The 18,180-nt window shown below is 41.9% G+C and overlaps 1 protein-coding gene across 1 annotated transcript in view; it reads left to right on the plus strand.

Moving 5' to 3' along the window:
• The first annotated feature begins 344 nt into the window (after positions 1 to 344).
• Positions 345 to 18,180, plus strand: part of MEGF10 (multiple EGF like domains 10) — a 156,263-nt gene continuing 138,427 nt past the window's right edge. Inside the window, exon 1 of the mRNA XM_036845309.1 lies at positions 345 to 697. The gene's annotated coding sequence lies outside the window, so the exon portion shown is untranslated. The remainder of the gene's footprint in view (positions 698 to 18,180) is intronic.

The raw sequence follows: 18,180 nt of genomic DNA on the forward strand, positions 1-18,180 counted from the left end.
CACCGCTGGGGCGTGCCGTCCACTCCATCTGGTCGCTCGGGTGCTGTCCCCAACCCTCCACTCCTCGTAGAGGGTCTAGAACACCTCCGGGGACTTTGACACTGGGGTATTGAGAGTGAGTCGGGACGCAGACGGGCACTCCCTCCGCCACCTCTAGGTTCACCCCCACGCGGTGACCCCAAGGTTTGCCAGTTTAGTAGCCAGACTATTGGCGGAGTCGCCTCGGCGCGGTGGAAGCCTCTCAGGACAGGGGCGACCCGCGATCGGGCGCAGGAGTCGGGCCAGGAGGATCCTGCCGGTCACACTAGGTACTGCGCGCGGCGCCGAGGACGCCCCCCTCCAGCGGTCACTGCCCCGGCGGCAGCAGCTGCAGCAGCGGCAACTGCTCGCATCCCGGGCCCGGCTCGGGTTACTCCCCTCCTCCTTCAGCATCTCTGGCCAGACGGAGAAAACCTTACTTAAGTTTGCAACGAGTACTTTCCCCGTGCGCAAAACTGGGGGTCTGGAAACGCGCAGAGACCCGCCTCCTTTCCCGTGCGTCTCCCTCTTTGAGCCTTAACTAAGACTTCCAAGTATCGCTCTCTTCTGGGACGCTGCTTGGAGCCTAACTGCGCTGTTTGGAACAGATTTTGCTTCTCCGCTGGCGTTGCGTGAAAACCAGGGGAAAAGGGTTGCACTGCGAATCTCAGGATCTCGGGTAAGAGTTGGGCAAACTCCGTTCTGGCAACCGCTGGACCTTGGCTGGACGCTGGATGGTTTCTTATGGGTGAGGGCACATTTTCCTTAACCAGGATACCCCGGGTGCCCCGTGAGGTGGGATGAGACGGGCTCAGTCTGACTTGTTTACTTGTCTCAAGGGTTTATTGTTAGTGTTTGGATTTGGTCTTGTTACTTGGGGCTCGGTAGGAACTTCTTGGAGTATTTTTCATGAGGAAATGCCCCCGTTACGCATTTTATTTTGCATAATTTCTGCCTTTGTATTTCCTTGTTTGTGTTGCTTCTGTGTTGACCAGTGTCATAGCTGGGTGTAGGGAGGTTTGGGGAGAATGAGACTGAGAATGAAAAGCAGTTTCGGTGGGGCTCTTGCTTTCAGATCGGCTTTACTTCTCTGGGATCTTGTTTTCTAAACTTCTCTTTCTACGGGACTTGATATTCAGATTGTGCGGTCAGACGCGGGGAGGCTTCCTCTTACTGCGCTCTCAGCGTCCTTTAGGGGCGTCAGGATCACAGGCTGGGTGACTTAAACTGAAGGAGTCTCTTATTTGTTTGAATACCTGGCACCTCAGGGAATGTTGGGAAGGGCGGTTTTTCCAGCCATAGTTACCATGGAAAGATCTATCTCCTATTGGTCTTTTAAAGTCCTTTCATCTAGAACTTTTACCCCTGGTTTAGGGAAATATTTTGTCTTTATTTTTCTTTCTGGAAATAAGAATGATACCACGGAGTAGATGAAATGTAGTGATATCTTTGATACTTCTTTAGAAAATATCCCCACATGAGGACCCAGATTCTTCAGGGGAAAGTTAAAGTTTGAGATTTTGTTAGCCCTAAAGTCCTCAGGCAGTGATATCCATGCTATCCCAAGGCAGAGGAAAATGCCATTTCTTCTTGGCTCTCCTGGCCTTTCTCCTTTATATTCTGAGTCTCACTTTGTGTATGGTCTTTCCAACTAAAGGTGCTTCATTCCTTATGGATGAAAAGACTGGGACCAGATCATTTTCCTGATGTGAATGCTCCAAGAAGTCCGCTTGCACGGTACTTTTTGCTGTGCTGCTCTGGGGTCAAAGAGTTCAACAGAGGGGTTGCTCTGGGACCAGGGGGCCTGGGGGCAACTGTCAACTCTGCCACTTTCCAGTTGTGTGATTTTGGATGTTACTTAACCTCTCTCTCCTCATCTACAAAATCAGAATAATAACAATGCTTACACCAGAAGGTCGTCCAAAGGATTAAATGAGTGGATGTGTGTGGAGTGCTAAAAAGCCTGGCAGATAGTAAGCACGTATTAGCTATTATTATTATTATTAGCATCATCATCATTATTATTCTAACATTATTAACATGTTGTATCGTGATGATATAGTTTTTGTTAGCTGTCATTAAGTGTTAGCTATTCTTCCTATTTGAATGGACTTTGAAAGCTGTGCTCATGTGGGCTTCACTCCCACCTAGAATGTGATGTATTGTCAAACTTTGCTCAGACGTGGTGTTTGTATTGCTTTCTGCTAGGGACCCTTCAGAGGAAAGAACAGTGCATGTGGCAGGGCTGGGATTTGTAGAGGAGGGGTCATGGTTGGGTGCCAAATGGTGCTTGGGACAGGCTAGCAGGTGGGAAATCTACAGTCAGTTTACAGCCTGTAAACTACATTGCCTTAGAAACTCCTTGTATTACTATACCTCCTTTAACCTATTTTTTTTAGAGGTCAATCATTTGTTCAATAAATGTTTATTAAGCATCTATTACAGTTCAAGCACTGTTCTGGGTTCTATATTATTTAAATTCTTTGGCTTCATTTTAGAAATGGATATGCACAAGTATTTGCTTTATGCCCAGCCCTCTCCCCAGGCACACACACACATCAAGTTTAGGGCTTCACGTGGCACTAGCACTCTATAAATTAAATCCCCAACACTTTTTAGCTCTAATGATTTCAATACCTGTTAAAATGAAGAGCATGTATCACTGAGGAATTGAACAAAATATTCAGTATAACCTCTAGCAGGGCACTTCTCCCACCAGCTTCATCATGTGTGGGGAGGTAGGGAAAGAGCTGGATAATCTCTGGCGTTCCTTCTGGCTCTAACATCCTTAAATTAGCCTTAGTTCATTGGTGGTTGTGTTTGAGCATCATTTTTTTCTTTTAACATTTGTTTTAGGTACATAAAGTATGTCACATCATTGCATGTCAGTCAAAGTGAGTAATGACACTGATAATTAATAAAAAAGGAAAGGCATTTAGCTCTGCTTGTGTTTCATCAGCTATTCTGAGACTTTGATGTATATCAGAAACATGGAGCGGGGCTTATTAAAAGTATTAGATGAAACTGTGAGAAACTGCCAAAATTTGACCATTTTTGACCTAGGTAAAATGGTGATTTCATGTATAATAGTTCTACCTAATATAAATCCTAGCTGCCTCTGCTTGGATTCAGGTGCAATAAGTCTTGGGCGAGATGTGAAAAGTCTGCAGTTTTACAAGTTCCCCAGATGGTTCTAATGCAAACCCAAGTCACAAGCTCATTTAGCAGCAGCGGATTTACCTTCCTTGTGATTGTTTAATAGTATATATCTAAAACACAAATCTGATTGTGTCATTCCCTTATTTAATAATCTTTGGCGGCTCCCCAGATGGTAAGCATCAGTGTCACCTGGGTACTTATTGAAAATGCAGATTCTGGAGCTTCATCCCAGATGTAAGGGCCAGAAATCTGCACTTGAGCAGATCCCCAAATGAATCTGAGGTGACTTCAAATCACATTTGGAGAAACACTGGCTTACAGCATAAAGCCAAACCTCCTAACATGAAACACAAGACCAGCTTCACATATAATCTTCCCTGGGTTGTTTCTCTGCTTCCCTGTTCTCCAGCCTTTCAGCCCCACTGACGTTGATCTTGTTACTGTTCCTTAAAGAATACACTGCCTCTTTCACTCCTCCCGGACCTGGCTGTGTACGCTGTTCCCTCTGCAGGAAATGTCTTTGTTCCTCTTTTTGGTCTAACCAACTTCTTACTACCTAGTCATCCTTCAAGATGCAGTTCAGTTAAGACCTCCCCTCTGAAGCTTTTCCTAGTTCGCTCACATAAACGGTGGTATCTCATGTGATTCCTATTCTGCTTTGTGGATGGCTTTAATATAGCATCTATCATACTGTTATCAACTATGTTATGTTACCTGAATTTTCCTCCAACTGATTGGTGAGTTTATCATTTCTTATTCTGAGCCTTTATTCCAATGGCTGGCACAGGGTAGTTACATAATAAATGCCTAAAGAATGTGGAGAAAGAATGAATGAATGAATGCAGTTGACTTTTTCTTAGCACACAAAGTGTTTGGGACAGTCACTATGTACATACTAAGGGTTGTGGAGAAGCCATTCAAGAATTTACAATTTGGCTAGACAGAGTCTACAAAGTTAATAACACAGATTGAAAAAGGACAAAATAGAATATCCTAAGAAGACTTATGAAACACCAGATGCCGCTGAATTAATGTTACATGTTCAACACTGTGGCAGCACTACAATACAAGAGCTGAGTTTATCATACCTTTGGGATCGTTTTGGTTGTGAATGACAGTGTCAGGGCACTGTAATGGTTTACCCTGTGCTTTTTAGTTTATAAAATATCTTTGCATCTTTTTTTGTATTTGATCAAAGACATGGTGACTGGTTCAATATTGTTTTTCCTACTTGAGTACAGGATGCAGTCCTAAAAATAGGTCCAAAGATTGTCCAAAAGCCTACATGTTACAGGGAATGCTGGTCCTAGAGAAACAAGTATATTATAAATTTATAATTATATCTTGCCATTTAGACACAGTATTCAGTATTTACTTCTTTCTTTAATTTTTCTTTCTTTAAATGTTCTATAATTTTGATATTTCTTCCTATTTGAACCCCAGTTGACCTGTTCAAGTTAAATAAGTGTCTGGTTCAGGCTAAAGATTTGCTGTTTTGGCATGTCTAATAAATTCCATCTTTGTTTCACATATTAAGTTTATGAGACAAAGTCTTCTTATAATTATGATTAGGTTTTTAATTTTTTCATTTTCCACTTATATTTTTTGTAATCATGGAAATATGCAATACTATTTGAACAAGTGAACAAATTGCAGGGTAATGACAAAGATAATGATGCTTCAAAAATTGAACTTTTAGCTCATGGGCAGCTCCACCATAAAATAAACAACAAAACAGTGTTCTTTCATAGGCTGAAGTAAGAGAGTTCCAATGACATAGAGCAGGAAGGTAGCAGTATCAATGAATGAAGTACAAACATCCAGTTTGTTTGGACTTCAAACAAAGCAATATTAAGAACAAACTCTGCTCTCATTTTCTCAAGGATGTGTACCCAGTATTTCATTTTAAAAATTAACTTAGCTTTAAGAATTAACACAAGATTCATCGGGTTCTGTTGATTTGTCTTCTTTTTCAATTGTTTCCAGTATGAACTTTTTCTAGCTTAATTTAAGCTTGCATCTGGCTGTACTTTTGTTGTCTCTTAAATAATCTCCTAATCTCTTGATTTACTCATTCATTCGTTTATTCTCTCTCTCTGAATTTCCCAAGATTTTATATTTGTCTCTTGTCTCTCTTTTTTCCCCAATTTAAGATTATTTTTCACTGTAATCATTCTAACTCTTTTAAAAAATAGTTATTGCAGAAGATTAATTTATAGCAATTAATAAAAGGATCACTCATATTATGACGAAAAAAAAAGATGCAAACCAATGTTATTTTCCTTGATACAACTTTATTTGTAAAACTGCAGGTCACCATCTGGATGCTGTTTGATGATGCATACTTTGTGCAATTAGCCAGTCTGGAAAGTGTGAATGTGATAATATATCCTGTTATTATAGATGTTCATTACTAGTGTTGTTTCAGTTCCAGTGATTTATGCTCTTAGATAAAGAAACTATGTAAAGCACTTTAACCACCTCAATTTCCTGCTTAGAGGGCAATAAATTGTACCCTTTCCCTCATCCAAGACAAAGAAAACAGTATTTTAGTATAGAAAGCCTCATCTTGATACATACATGTGAAGGATATCAGCATCTGTTAAAAACCTCTTATCTTTGGGAGCAAGGAGGCCCCGTCTAGAGGGTGACTGAGTGCCTTGTCCTTAACATCCTGGCCAAGCCAGCTGAGCTGCACAGATTGGGTTTGTTCTAAAACCTCACCACAGGTGATCATTCCCATGATGGAACTTTTAAATACCTTTGGTAAAGAATCATGTTTGTCTGTCTTTTTTTTTTTAAAAAATAATTTTTGGTGACAAATTGAAAATCAAACCCCACAAATTCAGTTTGTTTCACACAGAACAAAATAAAAGTATGAAATCTTTGTTTTGGGTCCAGGGGATTAATTCTACAATCAAAATGAAAAATTTCAAATATCTACCCCCACTGATATTTTGAGAACGTTACTTTATTATTTTTTCGGACAAGGAATCGTGACAAGATGTGACTTTTGCTCTTTAAGAAAGTAATTGGTGTGAGTTTTATTTTGGCTCCATCAGATATGTATTTGGTGTATAGGGCATAGGGATAAATACTGTGTGGAATTACCAAGATACTTGCCTTAAAAAAACAGATTAAAAAAAAAAATACAAGTGACTGTGTAAGGCTGAGTGTAGCCAGGGCCAGGTGGATAGTTCTGAGAGCTGCTCTGAGGGCTCATCCTAGAGAGAGGTCTCTGTGTTCACCAGAGGTTTCCTGGCAGTGTAGGGCCTTGAAGGAGAGAGGATTTGAGTACATGAGGCATTTAAGACAGGGGAATGCAAACACATGGCTGCAGGAATTTGCAAGACATCTTTAAGCAACAGTTACTAAACCATTCCATAGGAGTAATGAGTTAACATTTGAGAATTGTTTTATGACAGCCACACCCGGGGCTATAGGACTAGATTCTGCCTGTGCCCACAGCACTAATGTGTTTTAAAGGAGCCCCTCATATTACACTGCTATTATTCTATTATATAAACCCAATGTGGTTTGGGGAACCCAACTGAGAGTCAAGTAAAAAATTGAGTCCCCGTTCCATGAGAAGGTGTGAAATGAGAAAACTGTTATTTCTTTCAACCACTATGGTGCTAGGGGTGTGGATGGAGACAGGACTCCTGTTTCTTCTAGCATCATCCGAATCTGAATTCATATTTTCCTTTAAGAGGTTTAGAGATGATCTTGCCACGCTACTCTACCGTCTTTTTTAGCGTAAGGTCATCCGTCCAACCATGGATTTCGCTTCATTTCTCCTTCACTTCATACACTATCATCAAACATTCAACTCTGAGTGGCTTTTAAGGCTTAGGACAATGAAGTTCACGTCTTGAAACTTAGCGCTAAATATTCAACATGCTTGTTTTTTGACAGCCATCTGTGCATCCCACCACTGGAACTTTCTCACCGTCCATCGTTTTCTGAAGCCTCTGCCAGGTTGCTACAGCACCTCCTTTTATTCTCCCTGTACCTCCCTCTTTTTGCTCACTGCTGACCCCACCCCCAAATTCCTATTATCTTCTCAACAGCCATTATTATTTAAAAATATTTCCTGTCTCATTCCCCACATTCCTTGGTGCCCTCATCTTTCTCACCTCTCTTCTCCCAGATGTTTTCCCTCACACGAAGACTGGATAAACACGGTATAACGTATTTGCCCTTTCAATATCCCCCCACCTCCTGTACATCCCTTGAACAGATAGGTGTGCAAAATCCGGTCATCAGCAAGGTTAGAAATGCTCGAGGCCTCTGCTTTCAAACTTCAGGGGCATAAGAATCACCGGCAGATACTGGCTCACCTCTAATGATTTTGATTCAGTAGGTGTGCAGTGGGGACCAGGGATGTATATTTTTTAGTATATGTGCTGCTGAAGTGAGCACTGGGGATGGGTATTTTTGACAAGGTATTATTCTGACACAGATGGTCCATGGTTGCACTAATAATTCTTGTTAGGTCTATATCGCTCCATTCAGAAGGCATGAATTTTGTTTCCTTTTCTTTTCTCTTTTCCTTTCCTTTCGTTTCTAATTTTTAGTAACTTGGTCGGAGGGGGTCAGAGAGAATAGCTGGTCTGTGAGAGACTGTGCCTCTCCGTCTCTGCTTGGAGGGACAATGGCTGTAACACAACGCTGTTCATGTGACAGCTGGAGAAAGGGGCCCATTGTTCGGGGCTTGGCTGATGCTCCATTCCACTGTGGTCAGTCATCCAACTGAGCTTGGTAGCCCCAAGGAAACAGACACACTTGAATCAGAGAGACAAAGAAAGGAGGTCAAGGCCTTTCACAGTTAAACTACTTGCAGCAATGTGTCAGAGGTAGGATTTGGGAAGGAAAAAAGTAATTTTGTGGAAGCATCATTAATCTGCTGGTTTTGGGGAGCATGAGACACGGCATTAAAGGGACACAAGTCTGTTAGAACTCCCAGTTGATCTTTGGCCAAAGAAGAGTTGTTTCCTACTATGCTCAGTGACTTATCTTATGGAAAGGCTTTACTATTGATTTTAAAAATAAAAAAGATCTCCCTCAGTCCATGATAGGCAAAGGTACCTTTCTCAGCCTCTTTTCCCCAGGTTCATCAAAAACAAGTATCTGATCTGAAAGCTGGCCTAAATCAAGGCCTGTGATCTCAGAGAACAATTCTTTGTTCCATGGTGTGGTCGCCAGGTATACGATATATTAAAAATTTCCTTCCAAATCTAGACTCAGGTATCAGTTTAGAAGCTGAGAATTTTTTGAGGTTGTAATACAGTTAAATGCATTAGAAAGTTACTGATATATTTGGACAGTTATAAGGTTGGGGGACTCCCCAGGTGTCATGTAGATACCAATCCTCACCCCCAACTTCCAAACTAGATTCTAGCCCTGGAGGGAAAGGGTTGTAAACTTTCTGTAAAGATCTAATCCAGAGCCCAACAATTGGCTACATTCTTTGCATCAGAAGAAGATTCAAATTCAAGGTCATAGCCTCAGTAAAGGTCACGGACTTTTCACACAGGATTGTTCTTTTAGCCTGATTACTCCCTTTATGAAAAAGTTTGTCATTCATTCAGCCTTTGCCTCTGGGTTCCTTTTAAAGGGAAACTTAGTCCCTTGTTCCTGTGGACATTTGTAGGTGGCTATGTTTTTTTTTTTTTTTCTTCTGCAAATTAGGCACAGAGTGCAGCCTTGGGTTAAGCCAAATGGGAAAAGCCTTCCCTGGATGTAATGGGTTATGGAGAGCCCATTTACACAGTGTCAGGCAGCTAGTGCTCATTGGCCGTAGGAATCCTTTTGTCTCTGAGGTAAGAGGTTTTCTGACTGGGCGTATCAGGCTAAAGGAGGTTTGTACCCAGGAGAAGGCAATACATGATTTGCTTGAGGTCACTTAGAGCTTCTTGTCATTGAGTCCATCACTGCACCTTGATTACAGACTATCATTGTAAGTCCATTAAGGGAGGAGAAACAAGTGGATTGCAGAGAGGCAAGTGGCTTATTTATTCATATGTTTCCACTCCCCCTGCCCCCTTGCAGTTTGTTTATACTTTACCAAGTGGATATTTGGTTTTACCAGTGATAGAGATGCCTTTGAAGTGGAGAAGGGCAGGTGGGAGAAGAATTGTGTTCAACAGGCTCCTGATTAGTTCATTAATTTTCAATTCGTTGTCATTAGGCCTGTTCATTTGGCTCCATTCCTGTGATTTGGAGAGGCTCGCCCCTCGGTGCTGTGAGGGATGACTACTGTGTTCTGCCTGAAGTTCTGTGTAGATGCAGCTTGTGTTGAAAAAATTGGGCAGGGATATGATGTCTTTCACTGTGGTCGTTCAGGTCCCACATTTAATGCTAAATGCACTTTTAGGCATAGGATGCTTGCTGGGACTTATTTTTGTGTCAAGATTAAAGCCCTGGCCAAGGAGGGTTTCTGGGATGCTTATATTGTTCTGTTTAATCTGGGGTCTGATTAAATGGGTGTGTTTGTCTGGTGAAAATGTATTGAGCTGTTTAATTTTGATGTGTATACATTTTTGGTATATATTTTATACTTCAATTAAAAGTTTGAAAAAAAATTTAAAGCATGATGTTTAATATAGAATTAAAACTGTAGCAGTGATGGAAAACAATAAACTCTGAGCACCCCAGCTGTCACAAAATTTGGGTCTTGCTGGGGCTAAGAGGGCCTGGAGCTTTAAATATCTTTGAATTTGCCCTTACTTCCATAGCCAGAAGAGCTGCGTGTCAGAAAGCAATGGACCAGCACCATCATATTTGATTGTTCTACTTTTCCAGGCAGCAAATCCAGTGCCTAAAAGGTCAGCGGTGTCAGCAGAGCCCCACTCTTCAGAATCTAAAACAAAAGTGCCCCTCCAAGTTGGGCAACTAGTAAATTTTCTCCTTCCCACTCTCCACCCTCCTCCTGTTCACTGTAATCTGTCAGGAAAAATCAGTGAACAACTCTGGGTCATGGATGTTTTTCTGAATCTTTAGATGACAACTCTCCTGAAGTCTAATATTGGACTGCTATTATTTTCTTTTTTCTTTCATTTTTCTAACTGGGAGAAAGTGAGATGAGGTGTGGGGTCTTTGTCTCATCTCTCTCACTTATTTCAGCCATCACTTCCTGAGCTCCACAATGAGCTCCAGGAGCAATACCTGTGAAGGTGGAACGGCCCTATAAGCAAAAACAATGCTTCTGACACATGGGCGACCTGTGATCCTTTTTCTATCTAGAGGACATCATTCTTCATCACTGTGGGTCATTGTACCTATAGAACATCCTAGCTTGCTGTTACCATATGGAGCTTGTAGACTCAAATGGAGACAATAAGAGCGTTTTTTGGTTTCCTAAAGGAAAATTTGGAGTTCTTCACTTTGAAATGATTCTAGCACAGCTGTGAGAGGTCTGAGTAACCTTCTGTACACTTCCTTTGGGCATTGGGCTTAAAGGTTAACTGTTGATTTACACAAACACATGTGATTTAAAGTCATGAGCTAGGAGACAAGATTTTGATGGTCTGGGTCTACTCCTGGCTGGCCGTGTCATTTACTGTGTGAAATGTGACACCCTGGGTCAGGATCTAGTCACCCCTAACCCTCTTGACGTTGGGCAGGCTACTTACGCTCTCTAAACATCTTTTCATCCCCTGTGAAATGATAACAGTATATATTTCAAAGAGTGTTACATTTAGCATAGTGGTAGGTACATAGTAAGCTCTCAATAAACATGTTATCATTATTTAACACCAAATAATGTTAAAATGGGGAAGAATAATTAACACGGTTAGGAATAAGTTTTGCTTATGATTTTTATGAACGAATTATTCATGTGCTTAAGTAAGATTCTATTAATTAAATACAGAAGTTAGGAAATCTGATCTCTGATATACTCTGATATAATCAATAAGGAGTTTAAAATATTCTGGAATACAACAACAGTTAAATTTACTCATGGGCCTGAATATTTTTTAATGATGATAGTATCTTATTAAAAGAAAAGTTATTTATCTCTAGTACAGAATTAGGATGAGGCTTTTTTTTTGTAATTAATTAATTTATCTTTGGCTGCATTGGGTCTTTGTTGCTGCACGTGGGCTTTCTCTAGTTGCGGCGAGCGGGGGCTACTCTTCATTGCAGTGTGCAGGCTTCTCATTGCGGTGGCTTCTCTTGTTGCAGAGCACGGCCTCTGGACGCGCGGGCTTCAGTAGTTGTGGCACGTGGGCTCAGTAGTTGTGGATCACGGGCTCTAGAGCGCACTTTCTGGGAATTAGGGTAAAATAGCCAACCCCCTAATCAAGAAGTACGTTCTTGGAATGTATCTAGAAGTAATCCTTGGAACTTGTGGGAAGAGACTGCATAAAGTGTGAGGGCCCTTCTACTTTTGGCATAAATTGATTCTAGAATATAAACTTCTTGAGCACATGGGATATATATTGTTTATCTCGCAGCCCCCAGATAGTCAAGCATAGTGCTATGGACTGAATTGTGTCCCCCAAATTCATATTTTGAAGTCTTATCCCCCCAGTGTGCCTGGATATGGGACCTGTGAGGATGTGATAAAGATTAAATGAGATCATAATGTGGGGCCCTAATCGAGTAGAGCTGGTGCCCTTATAAGAAGAGGAAGAGACCCCAGAACTTTCTCTTTCCATCATATAAGGACACAGTGAGAAGGGGGCCATCTGCAAGCCAGGAAGAGAGCTCTCACCTGAGACTGAATTGGCCAGCACCTTGATCTTGGACTTCTCAGCCTCCAGACCTGTGAGAAATAAATTTCTGTTGTTAAGTCACCCAGTCTGTGGTATTTTTTTATGGCAGCCCTAGCAGACCAAGACATATAAACTTTTTCTTTTTTCTTTCATTCTTCCCTTTTCCTTCCTTCCTTCCTTCCTTTCTTCCTTCCTTCCTTCCTTCCTTCCTTCTTTCCTTCCTCCCTTCCTTCCTTCTTTCCTCCCTCCCTTCCGTCCTTCCTTCCTTCCTTCCTTCTCTCTCTCTCTCTTTCTTTCTTTTCATAGAATAGGAACTTAAGCATTTGTGGACCTAATTTCGAGATTATTCAGAACTATAGGGACAGAAGAATAACATGAAGAGGAGAACCTGACCCACAATCCTAATCCTCATTTGAATGGATAATTTTGACCTTGTCTCCCACTGTACACCAGTGAGGCCACCAGGTATCATCATTGCTTAATGGAAACTTCCTCAGGACCCCATCTTTCCTTTAGTGGAGATGCTAACAATTGGTGAACAGTCAATAACGAGTGAGGACCATTGTCCAGAGGATGCGAGGTGAGGGAATGGGTGGACAATTTATGCTTTGGACTTTCAGGTTTTGAACAATTGGCCTCTTAGCTATACTTTCATAGGAGGCAGAGGAATTGAAGTGGTGAGAGTGTGAGGGGAGGGTTAGTAACGGAGGCCATGCCAGCCAGGAAGCACCTCACCTGGGCCAGGAGAGGTCAGGTGGTTCTTCCCACTGAGAAGAAGACACCCTCCTTCAAGAAGGGTGAGGACTGTGCCCGAGCCTAGCCAAGGACTCAGCTGCATAGAGTTCCTCAGGAGAGCTAGCCAGATGGTCTACTTTTATTTTGGTGAAGACCAGCCTGGGGCAAAGGCACTTTTCTTCCGCCGTTCAAAAACAAAAACAAAAAGCTTATGACGTGGAGCTCTGCCAAGCTAGGGAAGGAAAAAGAAATCCTGGCTTTTTTTTCAAGGCAGGATGTAAATGATGCTTTGTAGTTTTGTTTGTGCAGCCACTGGGGACTGTTTGGAGGGCCTCCCCACAGCCCATCACTGCTGTAGGGTTTAATTTTTATGATCGTGATCATCATCCTATAAGCTAACCCTCTAGGTTCAGCTGTCACCTTCCAGTGTAATTGTCTTTGATTGAGGATATTGTGTTGTTATGACATCCAGAGAGCTTCTGAAAGAGATCCCCCAAATTTGCCTTTAGAATTTTAAGTGTGTGCTTATGGGTTGCCTTCTCCCTAAAGGACAAAACTCTGCTCCTTCTGAATTTGCAGAGTTAAGGTGTGGCAGACAGAGACATTACCTCTCTCTCTATCCACAGAGGATTTCTTATAGCTTGATCTAAGGAAACTCTTGTCTAGTTGGGGAACTTGGAAGAGAATTTTTCATTTCTTGGCTAGGTTGTATTCTTTGTGAAAATGAGGCTATGTCATTAAGGCCCCAATGACACGTAGATTCATTCCCTGGCACATAAGAGAGACCACAGTGTTTTCATGGGTTAGTGACTGACGTGCCCTGTCTGTTTCCTTTGATGGGGAATGTGTCAGGCTCCACTGCTGAGGAGGATGGCAACCACGGCCTGACAGGCAGATCTTCAGAACAAAGTGTCAGTCAGTAAATATAGGGCTTCAGAAGCCAGGTGAGTTTTTCACTGAGTTCTAAGAATGAGTTCGTTAAAACAAAAGCAGCTTCCCAGTCTCTGTCTAGGAGTTGGATCCATCACAAGTAAGACCCCAGGCAGAGCAAACCTCTTCAGTGTGTACTGGGAACCAGAGTGCACTTTCTTCCATGGTGTGCTCCCTGAGACGTGAGGAGATGACCTCTGCCAGGCTTTGACCACAGTGCCCACAAAGAAAAAGCCGTGTGCAGTGACTGTCCCACCCATTCTTTGTGTCCCAGCAGTTGTTGGCAGCTGAGCAGCTAGGGAGAGTGAAGATGCCTGCGGGTGGTCAGTGTCAGGCTTCAGGATCATTGTTGAAGGCCCAGTGGGGACCCCATGTTTAGAGGAAAGAAGTCCAGATGAAGCAAAATTGCTTAAGGAGAGACTGACTTTTGGGACGTTTCACTTCATTGACGTGGTTCAAGTTTTACCTTAAATGTACTTTATGCTGACTTGTGGGAGATGGTGGAATCACCCAAGTTTGAAATTCCAGCATTACTCATGAGCGTAGCTGCCCACTTTTAGAATTGTATCATTTTGAGGTAGTTTTTTTGTGTTTTCTCATCTTGGTGCCAATGAAAAGCATAAACAGTGATGTCAATCTCAAGGTCAGTGTCACTAATCCATATATATACATACTCGCATGGCCTTGGGTGAAACAAATAAATGCTTCTAGAGTGAGGGAGTGTACCTCCCCTTAGAGCTCTACTAGGTGGCCCAGAATGGTGGGATGAGCCATGCATCTGGAGCCAAAAGCTCTTGATCTGAGATCCACGTCTGCCACCGTTTGATCTTAGACACCTGAAAAACTCTTTCATGCCTTATTCCTTATTTATGAGATGAAGAGGTCAAAAAGGCCCTTTGCAACCCCATGGCCTCAACTGGGAAGCCTCTGGGGCATGTCTGGAGGGCAGGGTGCGGCTGAGCGGGTGAGGCTCACTGCCGGCAGCACCCTGAGCAGAGCTGCAGCTTCGCAGTGGCCACGGGGCTCGACACCAAATGGAGGAAGCACAGCCATGTGACCTACAGAGCTTGCTCCTTCTGCCCCTTCTCTGCCCTGGAGAAGCCGAGTGTGAGTTTGGGGACAGCTGCCTTTGTGAGGCTCTTCCTCTGCACTGGCTCCTGATTTTGGTGCAGCCTGGCTGCAACATGTGGAACTTAAAGCACAACTTTAGCAAAGTCCCTGGTTATAGCTAACTTCAGATCAAATCTAAACTACCGTTTTCTATCCACGTTGGATACATTTTCTTCTACTCCATTATGACAGATCTTCAGGAAAACGGATAAAAATGAATTGTTCTCTCTGTGTGTCTGTCTTTTAAAAATTTACACACAAAAAAAAAAAAAAAAAAGAAAGAAAAGGAATTGTTAGCCTTTAAAATCTGATCTCTGCTGCTGTTCCCCAAGAGACCCTGAAGAGAGCGTCCGGTGATGGCACAGAGCCCCAGTTCGGGAGCGTGGTGTGGAAAGCCCATTCCTGCCCCTCTGGGTAACAGAGAACCAGGATTCTCTAATCCACGCCACATGCGGTGACCTGAGCAGACCCGACAGGACAACAGAAGGCTTGCTGTCTCCTTGCCGACCAGTTGCTCGGAAGCCCTGGTACAGCTGTGGCCGGCTTTGTGGGGAAGTGCAGCGAGACTTGATCTTTTAATCTCTTTTCTCCCTTATAGGTATTATAAATAACAACTGGTCTGTAGGAGTACCTGCCAGAAGGGATTGAGATCTGCAGTCTGTACTCAAAAAAGCATTGTTTTGTGTCATCTTAACTTCATTAGCCATTAGAGGAGTGGGGAGGGGGGGAGAATAAAACCTCAAAGCAGAGCTACTTCGATTTGACCCAGAAAGTCCAAGTTGAGGAATTTAGAATTGAAATCGAGGAAGGCAAGGTACTCCAAAACCTCAAATTCCTTAGAACTTCTCTGAGAAAGTAAAAAGTGCACACAAGTCCACATCCCTAAGTTCATTCCAAGTTAAACAAGCGAATTGGCGTTTTGAATTCAGGCAGACAGTGAAGAGCTGGGATTCTGACAGGCAGGGTGGCTTCAAAATGTTGGATGCTCTTTGGTTTCCATTTGCCTAAAGTTGAGAGGGAGCTAAATTGTCCATTTTGGCTTCTGTTTGTTGGTTCTGGAGGAATTGTCGTCTGTTTTAGAGCTCTCTAGGAGGGCAGAGAGGTTACATTCTGCCACCTCCCCCCACACCCTGCCCCCGGTAGAGAAGGCAGTGGTGGCACTTGGCTGACACAGGATCACACAGATGTTATTATGTTTGCTGATGTTTCCCTCCTCCCACCCTTGAGTTCTAGAGACTAGATTACAGGTCCATGCATGATCCATGGAAGAAGGCGTGATGTGTGTTGTAATCATGCAGACAAGTAAAAAAGGAAGCAAACAGGAAGTCCCTACCTATTGGGCAGATATTTGTTACTTACTCCTTAGCATTTGGCTTATTTCTAGTTATTTCTTTTTTAAAACGGTGATAACATAGGCATAACGTTTGCCATTTTAACCATTTTTAAGTGTACTGTTCTGTGGCATTAAATATACTCATATTGTTGTGCAACCATCACCACCATCCATCTGCAGAACTTTTTCATCTTCCCAAACTGAAACTCTGCACCCATTAAACAGCAACTCCCCGTTTTCCTGTGTCCCTAGCCCCTGGCAACCACCCTTCTATTGATACTTTCTGACTATGAATGTGACTACTCTAGGTACCTCATATAAGGGAAATCGTACAATATTTATGCTTTTGTGTCTGCTTTATTTTACTTAGCATAATGTCTTCAAGTTTCATTCATGTTGTAGCATGTTTCAGAATATCCTTCTTTTTTAAGGCTGAATAATATTCTATTGTATAGATATACCACATTTTGTTTATCCATTTATCCATTAATATACATTTGTGTTACTACCACTTTTTGGGTATTGTGAATAATGCTGCTATGACACTGGTATACAAATCTGTTTGAGTCCCTGCTTTCAATTCTTTTGAAAGAATTCAAAAGAGTATGTACCCAGAAGTGGAATTTTTGCATCATATGGTAATTCCATGTTTAAATTTTTAGTTAATGGAAACTCCCATACTCTTTTCTACAGCAGCACAGTGTTTTACTTTCCCATCAACAATGCACAAGTTTCCTAATTCTCCTCATCCTCACCAACACTTGTTATTTTCTGGGGTTTTTTTTTGATAATAGCAATCCTCATGGGTGTGGAGGGGTATCTCATTGTTGTTTTGATTTGCATTTTCCTAGTGATTAGTGACTGTTGAACACCTTTTCCTATGCATATTGGCCAATAGTGTATTTTCTTTAAAGAAATGTCTAGTCAAATTCTTTGCCCATTTTTAACTAGGTTGATTATCTTATTGTTGCTGAGTTGTAGGAGTTTTTGTTTTTCAATATTCTGGATATTGATCCCTTATCAGATATATGATTTGCAAGTACTTTTTCCCATTGTGTGGGTTGCCTTTGCACTCTGTTGATAGTGTCCTTTGATGCACAAAAGTTTTAAATTTTTATGAAATCCAGTTTATCTGGTTTTTCTTTTGTTGTTTGTGCTTTTGGTGTCATATCCAAGAGATCACTGCTAAATTGCTGTTAGATATTTTAATGTATAGCTCCTTTCTCTGTAATACCACAAAAACCATTACTTGTGTAATTTTATCTTTGGAAGGAATTTTGCTTTGAAATAGCTCTGTTTTTGTTGTTGTTGGACTTGATATAATTTCAGAATTGGTTGATTTCACTTTCACCCTGCTCTATCATCTCTCTTCTCTGCGTAAGGGATCACAAAGGCTCATTGTGGATAAAGAGAAAAGAGAGAGTAAGGGAAAGGCTTAGTTAGAAAAGAGCCTCAATCATTTGTATTATAGGGGCTGAGGAGAGAAAGGCCATATTTCAGAAGTCTGGGGAATATGAGAGGGCCCTTTAGCAATCACGACTTGCAGGAAGTGTATGACACCAAACTGGACTGCCATTTGTCTGAGAAGTCTGAGATTTATTTCCTAAAGCTCATTTTTTCCCCTCAGGCTGGAAAGATTGTTGAAAAGTGGGCAGATCTTAGCTGCAAACCTCTAGGGAATTGACACTCAGTCTCCACCCCAAGGACAGAAAAAGTTGTTCCATATCTGAAATGCCTCCAGTGTATAGACAATGACTTTTTAAAATTTTCATTCCTTTTTAGAAAACACCATACATTCCTTTTATTTTTATTAAATGCTGCCCTGATTCTCCTAATAGCGTAGAAAATCCTTTTCCCGCTTGCCAACTTCTCATACTTTACTCACTGTTATTTCTGGGTTATATTCTATGCACAAAGCACCATTGATAGTAACCACACATCCAAAACACCATGGATATTGCTTGGTATAAAAATCCAACTGGGGAGTGCATCATAAATTCATACAGTCTCATCCTCGAAGAGCAAATTAAACACAGAGAGAGAGAAGGCCTCAAGGACATTCTTCTTTACACTTGATTGTTCCACAAGAATATTTACAAGGTATATATGCTGTAGTCTTTTCTCATTTCTTATGTTACAACCATATGTCACGACTTCTGTAACACTGGGCCTCTG

This window comes from Balaenoptera musculus, chromosome 3 (genome assembly GCF_009873245.2).
Source record: "Balaenoptera musculus isolate JJ_BM4_2016_0621 chromosome 3, mBalMus1.pri.v3, whole genome shotgun sequence".
Taxonomy (NCBI): Eukaryota; Metazoa; Chordata; class Mammalia; order Artiodactyla; family Balaenopteridae; genus Balaenoptera; species Balaenoptera musculus.